Below are 11,456 nucleotides of genomic sequence, written 5' to 3'. Positions count from 1 at the left end.
TTACACCCTGTATCTTATGCAAGCCGCCAGTTGCTGCCCCGGGAAAAGAATTACTCTACCATAGAGAGGGAGTGTTTGGCATTGGTATGGGCGGTACAGAGGTTTCACATTTTTTTGTATGGGAACCAGTTTGTTGTACAAACAGATCACCAACCTCTACAGTACTTAGCCCGAGCCAAACACTTGAACAGTAGGGTCCTGAGGTGGAGCCTGGCATTGCAAGAATACTCATTTAGCATTCAGCATATAAAAGGGTCGGAGAATACCGGTGCGGACTTCATGAGTAGATTGTGAGCCAAGAGTTCGGACTTCATGCACTGTGATATTGGGTGTTGGACACTCAAAGTATGTCAGTGTATTTAACGGTGTTCTTGTGTGTTTAGTAAATATTGGACCTCGACATGTGAACTATACAGAGGACATATACAGTGAAGGGGTTTACAGACCGCGCACGTGTCAGCAGTTTTTTTTTAAAAAAAAAAAAAAAACTCATTTAAGGGGGGGCTTTTGTGATATGTGTCGTGCGCGAAGCTTCAAAGTGCGCGCCATTCAAAGTGCGCGCCATACAAAGTGCGCGCTTGAAGCAGACAACGACGAAGGTAGCACGAGGGCTGAGTAGCGTGGCGGCGAAGGTACGAGAAGGAACGAGGAAGACGGGGCTCTCGACTCGGCCGTTGGGTTCCGGACCCGAGCCTAGTAACAGTCGAGCCCGGCCTACCTGCCACGTTCTACCTGCCACGGCCGTGCGTCGCTGACGTGCTGCGGCTTCAAGGCATCCTGTGCTTGAGGACACGCGGAGCTGTCGGGCTACGGGCACGAGTTCCAGCAGAGGTGTCCGGCCGGGACGCGGCCGGTGGTAGTGCCTGGTCTACCGCGCCAACTGGTCCACCTGGTCTACCGTGCGAGCAACGCGGAGCTGTCGGGCTACGGGCACGAGTTCCAGCGGAGGTGTCCGGCCTGTACGTGGTCGGTGGTGGTGCGTATACCCTTCAAGTTGCCGCCTCGTCTACCGTGCGAGCAACGCGGAGCTGTCGGGCTACGGGCACGAGCTCCAGCAGATGTGTCCAGCCGCGACGTGGCTGCGGGGGCGGAGCCTACCCATCAACTAGTCGCCTGGTTGACCGTGCGGACAACGCGAGCCAGCTCAAGACGTAGCAACGAACCTCGGTGAGACCGACCTCATGTCTTGTGTCCATGTTAAAAAGGAGGGACGGTTAGTTTAGGACTTTGATAGTTCACAGAGACAGTGAAGGATTCTTTAAATAGCCTGTCCATGGTATGTGTGTTCGTTTTTCGTGTGTATAAAGTGTGGCGTACAAACGGCCTCGTCTTTTCGTGGGAGTCTGGGGCGACGGCTCGGACACCCATTAACTAAGAACCTGCACGTTGCTATAACACCCACTGCAATGTAACAGAGCTTTAGAATAGTGTTTGCTCCCCCTAGTGAAAAATTTAGGGACTTTCCCTTCGACCGTAAACTCAAATGCACGGAAGCTACAGACATCATTTTGCGGACCTCGCGGGCTGTTATCCCTGCACGCTATTTCGGATTTTCTGCGGGCGGGCCGCAAATGGTGACTCGCGTTAAGACAAATGCACAGTGTCAGCGACCGCACGGCAAGGGCTCGCGACACGCTATTTTAAAGCTCCCTAATGTCATTGTGGCAGGCACATTCACTTCGCCACTGCGTAGCTCCGCTTCCTTCCTGTGCGGTGCGATGACAACAGTGCTGACCACAATGGGTGACCGAAGACGAAAAAATGTCCCGTGTTGGTTTTCTAAAGCAGACACGGCTTCCGAAACTTGAAATATGACATTTGCTTACCAATCTTGGGGGCAGAAAAGCCATTTTAAAATTAAGCCACTAAGCTTAGTCAAGCCGGCGCAAAACCCAACATGGCGGCGTCCATACAGATTCGTAGTGCAGACCGAAACAAGCGATTTAGTCCGAAAAATCGGGCGTAAAAATGCATTAACCCTTGGGGAACCCTGATGGTGCACATTTGAAGTACGAAATATCTAAAAAGTCCGAATTTTTGAAGTCCGAAAAATTGGTCGGCGACTGTAGCACTGATTCGGAGCACGTACTAAGTCCCGCAATTTCTGAAGCACTCAGTGCGATCGGGGCTTCAGCTTTACTCAATGTGTAGTATTCTTGACTGGGGACTGCTGAAAGCACTGTTCCGCCGCTGCAAGCATCCACGCAGTGGGCAGTCGCAGCAGAATAGTGGCATCGCGACGTTGTACAAACCGCATAGTGTGCCCCCGTGCAAAGGACCTCTGCACCATCTTTGGCATCGTTACCGGCATCGCATGCAACAACTAAGACGAAGAACAATCAGAACTAGTGGAAAAAGAAATTGATATGAGTGCAAGAGGCAAAGAGCGACGAAGAAGACGCCGGCCGAGGCAAATAACAACGGGGCGAGCGAGCGTCATCGGAGGAAGCGACCACCCCCACTGCTGCGCAGCTACCAATGACGGGCGTGCTTTCTCTCGCAAGATATGAATGCGCTGCTCTAGCCAATTAGCACACCTCATTGCTTCATGGGAAAATGCCAATACCGTCTCAACCATGCTGACCACGCCATTCTGCAAGACTGCAAACGAAAAAGAATTCGCACTCAAAACAACACCAAAACGTTGCCATGCCCTGTATATATATGTGTGTCACAGAAAAGGAACAAAAAAATTCAGTAAAGTACTTTCTGGCGCGCGGAAGCGGACGTGCAACCTTTTGCTCCTGAGCGCACGGCATTAGTTACTGAGCCATGAAGGCACATGTCCCTCAACCCTTACACCACTTATCATTGCGGTGCCGATCTTGTGGGAAACAGCGTATTTTCAGTGTCATCGGCAAAATGGCAGAAAGGGCACACTCGGCGCCCTGCTCATTGCGACGCGGGGGCACACGCTCATTTTCCATGCGTAAGTTGCCCATCTGGGAGGAGGGGTGGGTGGGAGGTAGATGTTTGTGTGTGCGCAAGCTCATCTCGCTGCGGAGGAAAATCGCACACCTTGGACTTTCACCAGGACGATTGTGTTGTAGTTATCGGGTGCACAAAGGTCACTTCGCTCGCTGCACAGTGCCCATTTGTGAAAACATAGAGCTTTTCAGACACAGCGAAGTAATAACTGTGACACTTTTTATGTCGAACTCATCTGTACTTATGAATATGTGCATCATTTCTGCGTGAGCAGGGCACTGCACGTTTTGATCGGCTTACCATTCTTCGAGCGACATTTTAGTTTGTTGCTATAGTAAAACCCCGTTAATTCGGACTTCACGAGACCGGAGAGAATGTCCGAATTAACTGAAGGTACGAATTATCGCGAGTACGAACAAAATACTTCAAAAATGTCTCCTACACCATCAAGCTTCTATTTCTTAAAAAAAGTTTGTGATCGCGGTTTGCTTCACGGACGCAATGTGCGATGAAGTCACAATTTTGCAAAGTTCTTGCAGGTGGCTTAGTCCGCACACAGTGTTCGAGGAAAACATGCATATGTCTTCCAAAACGGCCAACGCATGCGCCACCTCCGTCATTGTGTGGCGTGGACGCGCGTCTGCATCACTTGCGTCCTCGTCAGCTGGTTCCCTTTCGCCGTCCAAGACTTCGGCGACGATATCGCTGTCTTTCACTGTGCCAGCTACGGCAACATCGCTGTCAATTGCGAAATAATCGCCAAGGAGCACATCAGCTGGCATGATGCTCACATAGCGGCCGTCTTGCTCCTCGCCGGTTTCTTCATCAGCCACCACACCCGGATCAGCAGCGCCGTGCACGAAATCGCTATGCCTAAAGCAGTTTGCGACTACTGTAGGTGGTGTGTTGTTCCACAGGTATGTCAGCATGTGGATTGCGCTTAGCATGCTTACTTCGTTCTGCTTGCTTGACTCCATGCAGAGCAACATCCGCTCGAGTACCTGCCATCAATAGCGGCTTTTCATGAACTGTATGATTCCCTGGTCCCATCGGCGGCAGGGAAGCCGTTGTGTTCGGAGGCAGGAATAGCAGTTCAATGCTTTCGAGGCCGGACACCTTCGTGTGCACACTGCAGCTGTCTAGCTTGAACAACACCTTCCGAGACTTGGCCACAGAGTGGCGGTCGAGCTGACGCAGCCAAGCTTGAAAAAGTTCGGCAGTCATCCAAGCCTTTCTGTTGAACCGGTAGTCGACAAGCAGCTGCCTAATATTCTTAAAACATCTTGGCTTCGCGGGCTTCCCGATCAACAACAGCGGCAGCTGCTCTGTGCCGGTCATGCTAGCAGCCAGAAGAACTGTCACGTGCTCTTTACTTCATTTTCCACCGATGCACGAGTCCCTCTTAAACACGATTGTCTTGTCAAGCAGAGCCTTATAAAACAGCGCTGTCTCATAAGCGTTGAGAATGTTGCTCGGCTCGTACGTAGAAAGGCGCGCGGATAGTGCAGATCACCAGTCCTGCACAACACTTTTGTCAACTGCACCTCTTTCACCACACACGTTGCGGAACACCAGCCCATGTCGCTTCTTGGAGCTGTCGAACCATCCTTCCGACGCACTGAAGGAGTCAATGTTTATGGTCACCACGCACTTCCCTGCTTGTGCACAGATGAGGGGGCCAGGCTGCAAAAGGCCAAACGCGCATCGCGCGAAATGGCAATCCAGCGCAACATCGCTTTTTCTAGTTTGGGACGCGCTGCCGTTCGAAGCCTTTTCCTTTGGTCGCCAAACATGTCCCCGTCATACGCTTGCATAATCTGCTCTTTGTTCTTCATGTAAGTGCTCAGCGTGCTTTTCTTCACATTGAACTTTTCCATCACTTCTTTTCGAGATGCTCCCGCTTGCAACGCCTTTAATATTTTCACCTTTGCAGCCAAATCTTTTGCTTTGTACTTAGCCCTTTTCGCTGCAGGAGTTAGGGCGGTTGGGGCCGCAGGAGACGGAGGGGAAGCCATTCTGGCGCTGCTCGCGCGGTGGTCACGCGCGCGTGCACGAAGTAGACAACACAAACACACACACAAAAAAAAGAATGCACTGTGATAAAAATGAAATAAAAACCGGCGAACTTGTCAAAAAACAACAAACAGTAAGACTGTAGATCGCACTGATCACTTACAGATAAATAATTTTAAGAGGGCAGACTGGTCATTGGGACTGAAAAGTAAAAAAAAATTCATTTTTCTATATAGGCACATTTGGTTTCTGCTAGTATTTTTCTATCTATCTGCAAATTTTCACACACCAGGAAGTGCTAATTTTTTTGTAATGTCATTCTAACTGTCCAGATTCTTGGTGCTGTTAACATGCAGAAACTGCAAAAAAATGGGGAACAGACTTTGAGGCTTCTATATAATTTGCCGGCACCTGTGTTAGAAGCTCTGCTATGATTTCATGAGCCCCTTTATGAAGATTGCAAACATGCACACCATGATTGTTGCTTTTTGAAGAAGCTGTGTGTTTTCAATTCTTTCCATGTTTCTCAGAGAAGTAAATTTACGGCTGTTCAATTTTGAGGCCTCAATATCTCTGCAGCTAGGGCAGGTATAACAATAATTCTTCTTGCAACCGAAACCTCTATGTGTGTAGAATGCAAGTACGGGAGCAGAATTTATAGCACGAGTCTTTTTAATTAATTACTCATCAAAATTGTAATATAATTTCAACTGCTTTTGAAGATGGATATAGTTCATTTTGTTGTAAACTAACCAAGAAAGGCCTAAAAACCAAAAAGTCTTGCATACTATCACTCTATAGTCATTAGTCTATGTTGAAATATCTACACTAGCATTTTAATTAGCACTTTTTTGTTCTATAGCAGCCTTAAACAATAGGGGATCAACTTAAGTTACCTCAGGAACAAGATGAGTTACAGAAAAACTAATTAAACATTTGAAATCAACAGAAAAAACTGCATAGTACTGTGCAGTTCGATCAAGATCAGTGAAAAAATAAACAAAAAATGTCTAAGACCAGTCTGCCCCCTTAAAGCACACTAGAGGTGAGCAACCCAACTCAACCGTCATACAAACATGCTCGACGCGCAAGAAAAAAATGGAAAGGCAAATCCGTAGATTGCTCGTTACTGATGACAGTAGCGATGTACTGCCTTGTATTTTGGTTGTTTAAACCACCATGTGTGTGTGTGTGTGTGTGTGTGTGTGTGTGTGTGTGTGTGTGTTCGTTCTTTAGGGGGGGGGGGGGGGGGGGTAGTACATCCTCCAAGATGTACTACCCATGGAGGAAGTTTTGAATCTCAGAGGCCACAATCTGATGCGAAAGTTAATTAGGTGTGCTGCCGTTTTGGCCAACAGATTCGGCTGCTGCTTCCCCGTCGAGACTCGACCGCGGTTGTGCGTTCGAATTAACTGAAGTGCGGCCGAATTTGTCCGAATGAATGAGACTTTTCAGTCATATAACAATGTACATTTTTGACAGGCCAGACGCCATGGCCAAATTAACCGAAATTCTGAATTAATGGGGTTCAAATTAATGAGATTTTACTGTATCGCATTCATTGCGGCTTTTTTCGTACTCCTCTAAGACGGGCGGAGTGTCTCCTTTCTATTCGATCATTGAATGCAGGCATTCATTGTTATTTTGGGTTTTCCCTCGCTAGCATCGTTGCAACAGCTTTCTGTCTGACAAGCGCTCATAAATGGGAAGTAAGGCTTGGCAGACATATGGAGGCAGCTTTCGACGATGTTTTGGAATGGGCTCCCCCCTGGCCTTTGGCGCATTTTGTTTGCTCCAGGAATTTGGACCATGTGGGCACATAGTGTGGTTCGCCACATCATCATTGGACGTGATGTGATATTAAGTGGCCATCACTGCTGTGTGCATAGCATCAACATCACCACTGTGCGTCTTCAGAGCCCACCCATAAGAATTGGTGAGCTTGAAGATCAGGTCTCCTGTCAAGCGGCCCTTTCCCCCAAGACTCTCAAGGCCAGGGCCTTTGTGTATTGCAATCAAGTTGCACAAAGCAGTGCCCATACACTTTTGGACATGATTAATGCAGTCCTCTTCTTCCACTGGGATATACCCATAAACCTTATCTTCTTGTAGCGCAACGTAACCGCGGCTGTGTCCGTCTGTGGGGTCTGACGAGGCGAGCGCCTCGCCATGCTCTTGGAGTGGACGGTCACAGCAGACGCGGTCGGTACAAACCAAACAATACACATACATTTATTTAACTACTTTTGAACGACGATATCGTCCGCCAAATCAATAGTAATCAGCCCACTAAGACATCCTTACACACAATCTCCTTACACTCGAAAACATGACAAACACACAATAACGACAAACACGCTAACACACCCAAGACGGCGTCGCCAACGCTTCACTTACAACGTGCCCCCCCCCCCCCCCGGCGCGGAGTCCCCCTCGCCGAGAACCCACGCTAGACAAACCGTTCGCGACAGCCGCCACGCGCAGAAGAGGCTTCCTCAACTCTCGCCCGCCACCAAGGCCTGCCTTCTGCCAGGGGTCACCGCCGGCGCTACCACTCTACAAACAGTGTTACTCAACGCGAACACAACGCCATCTATCATCCCGCGGTTGTCACCCCCGAATTACGGCTTCTGTGCCAGACATGTGCGCCACGCGGCGCAAACAACATTACAGAGGGTGTTCCCCCAACCTTAAATCAAACCATATTCCTAAAAACAAAAATTAGCTACACAAGCTTTAGCAAAAAAAATGACATCGCGTGTCCATAATGTCCTTGCACCACGACACCGCTGCTGGTCGACACTGCTGCACTGTCCGGCTCGACTTCATCTCAGAACCAGCCCCACAACATCAACGTAGCCATCGGCGCGACGAATTGTCGCAAGCGCCGACATGTCTTCCAGTTGCGACCAGCACTTACGAGGGCGCCGGACTGCAGGCAGTTGCGCAGGTCCCAGGCATCTCCATCGCCCGACCTTACGACCGCATTTCTGGCCAGCGACGCTGACGATGTGTAGAAGACAGCCGGCTGTGGATGACATTCCTCCCTCTTAATACATCAAAAAAAAAATCGAAAGAAACAGTGGAGCAGGGCCTAGGGAAGGGAGCATAAGGCTTTTCGGCCACATGGTACGATGGTCACTACTGCTAGCTAATACATCGGCGGCGGCCGAGACGCCCATCAAGATAAACTAAAGGTCACTTTTCCTAATTCGTGCACCACAAGATAAAAAAAAGTGAGGGAAGCAGAGCGCAGCACCTCAACGCCACGATCAACCTAGTTGTGCCACGTGCGACAGGCAGCTACGCAGAGCCTTAGGCTTAATGAGTCGCTCGACAACAACCGGCATCCACCCAGCACCCAGCTTAGGCGCAGAAGAGGCAGCCACGAGGAGACATCCACTCTGTGAGATGGCCCTATCACTCGCCGCACTTAGGAGCTTACCGAGCGATCGGCGTCCACCGCCCCGGGCGGTGTCACGACACCCCGGCGTCGAGCCGCAATACAAGTCAGCAACGACACCCGGCTCCCTGAGCCCAAAGAGGTAGAAGAAGCTATTTACAGAAAAATCGGACCACTCACGAGGCTTCCGTACTCACTCGCTTCGGGCTTGGCCTACAAACCACGTGCTCTAGGCGTTGCTCACCCCAGGATGCATGGCTCTCGTCCCAAGACCGCATGGCTCTCGTCCCGATTCAACAACGGTTTTGAAAACTAACGACAACAACAAAAAACACTTGCAAGCAGAAAAAAAATAAAACTCAACATGCCACTAAACTCAACGGTGTCCCGCGCCGAGAACCCACGCTGAAGACAACCGTTCGCGGCAGCCGCCACGCGCAGAAGAGGCTCCCTCAACTCTCGCCTGCCACCAAGGCCTGCCTTCCGCTAGGGGTCACCGCCGGCGCTACCACTCTACCAACAGTGGTACTCAACGCGAACACAACGCCATCTATCGTCCGGCGCTTGTCACCCCCGAATCACGGCTTCTGTGCGAAACACGTGCGCCACGCGGCGCAAACAACTTTACAGGGGGTGTCAGCACCCCCACACGTCGCAAAGCACCGTGGTGTAGTGCAGGTTGGGCCGCTCAAGTGACCTCCTGAAGAGGATGAAAGCAGCCTGAACGTCCATTTCCCCAGCCTTCTTGTCACTGTTTTTCTGACACTGGTGATGTTCCTTCCACACTTCATAAGAAGGGTCACCTTCCTTTGGGCCCGACTCGCATCCAGCACAAGAGTTGCTCAAAACAACGAAGTCAAGCACCAGCCCACTGAACAATTCGATTACGGTGCCGAGACCGATACGCGACGAACGACCGCGAGTCATCAATGACCCATCAAACGACACCGCGATGTTTCCCATGTGGACTATTTTAAGTTCGGCGTAAAGTTCGCAAACCGACCGCGTGCAGCCGCTTGTCCAATTGCGTGCAGCACAATCAGCCGCGGGTGCCAACTTTGTCTTCACGTAGTGTTGCGACGTTTTTGTGTGAAGACCCCAGCGGCTGATGCCCATCAACGAGAACACAAATTCAGCACGGTCTGTATGTTCCCCGTTGCCTGCATTGCATGCGCGGCCAAAACGTTCACAGCAAAAGGTTTCATGCGTTCATCGCTACGTACGCGCCCCGAGCTCCACGACGAGGCAGTCTCCCCACAGGTCGAACACACAAAACGCAACTTCACGGCGAGTCCGAATTTCCAATGGTCGTGGACAATCTGCAGTTCTCCATTGCATGCCTTGCACTTTGCAAATGCCAACAAAGCGCTGTTCACTGCGTCCAAATCTATAATTGTGAACATGGTTCCATCAGGCGGCCGAGCTGCTTCGTCGACACCGTCAACCACGAATGCGTGTTTCCGCTTCGTCGCTGCAGCGGATGACAACTCCGATAACTTATCTTCGGCTTTAGCTCGCTCCTCTTCCAAGTCAGATTGCTGCCGATAGATTGTATCTAGACGCACGCGACCACTGCTCGAAGGCTCCGCGACTGACAGGGACTTTGCACAAGCTCCGTGACAATTGATGGGGTAGCTAGGCCTTCCGTGGTAGCGTCGACGACTTGGCCATGGGACGCGGAGAGATTAGCGTCTCGGGGGTTTCGCTGTATCACGGAGCACTTATTGAAATTCGCTACTAGCGTCCTTCGCACCTTTTTCGCACCAAACTTGTGCTGTGTGCGGAATTTGCGCTCAAGATTTGACATTGTGAAACTTCTCTGCTGACACTGAGGCAAAATGGCGCGCATGGACGCGCGCCTCAATACCCGGAGCAGACGAAGCCAGGAGCCTTCACCAATAAGGAGGCAAGCTCAAGTCACGTGCGCAAAGTAGCGAATAGGAAGGTGCTCTGATACTTTTTTTTTGCCGCTTATTTTACAAGCCTCCAATTGTTAAATTGGACCCATTCTGGTGGGAATTTGAAGGCGAAAGACGACTCTCTCAAATGAGACCAAGCGGGCCGCGCTGGCACACATGAAAGGGCAGGGTGCGCGTCACGGAAAATGTGCGATTTCAACATCGGTTTCGGCTCAGATTTAGCTAGAAATTGCAACATAAAGGGTCTTAGCAGCTAAAATAATATTATAGGCATGAAATTCATGATATAAGTGCACTTGTAGCTGTAGATTTCAAAAATGCAATAAAAAAAAAGTTTTTTTGCGATTTTTCGGTCTCCACAACCTGTGTCCTCCTTTAAACTTGCTCAAGAAAGCCCTTCTGGCTGCTCCAAGCTTGTTATAAGAGTGGAACTCTGAACAGTACCCTGTTCCACCCCAGTGTGACTGTAGGTATAACTGTATCTACAAGTGTCTGCCCACATGGAATGGAGTTGTTCAGTTTTCAGTCTTGACCCCGCCTTGGATATGAGCAAGATGGCTGGATTTGCAGCATTTGCCGTATAAAAAAAAATTGCACTATATCCACGGAGTGCATGATTATGAGTGGGGTGAGGCATACATCTGTCCGTTTATTTTTGCTTCCGTGCGTCCATCAGGGCATCTGTCTGTCTGTCCATCCATCCATCCATCTAGTGAACATTCCAAGTACTGCCATCTCGCATTTTTTCATCATATATTCAGCATATAGAAGTACCGCCATCCAGCGGACGTTCCAAGGACTAATCAAGAGGTGGCATCGCGCACTTTCTTACGGCCTGTGCTCCGTGCCTACTTCTCCCCTTTCACCACCTCTAGTTCATGGCTATATACTTGTTCACTATATTCATGGCACTGGGGCCCAACCGTCGCCAAAGCTTGCCAAAACCAAGGAGGTTACGCACAGAGTTTGCCATCTGCTAGTCTGTCTGTCCGTCTTTCCGTGTGTCCATCTAGTGACCACTCCAAGTACCGCCATCTCGCATCCCCTGTGGCACATAACCGCTCTAGAGCGGGTATGTGCCATCGGTGGCTAGTACCTACTACTACTACATACATTGTGGACGCACGACCCACGCTTTAAGGAGCTTCGCCCCTAAAGGCATGTTTACAAATTACATGCTGTTGCTAAGTCGC

The sequence above is a fragment of the Rhipicephalus microplus genome, unplaced genomic scaffold (assembly GCF_043290135.1).
Source record: "Rhipicephalus microplus isolate Deutch F79 unplaced genomic scaffold, USDA_Rmic scaffold_17, whole genome shotgun sequence".
Taxonomy (NCBI): Eukaryota; Metazoa; Arthropoda; class Arachnida; order Ixodida; family Ixodidae; genus Rhipicephalus; species Rhipicephalus microplus.
This window is presented reverse-complemented; position numbering follows the sequence as displayed.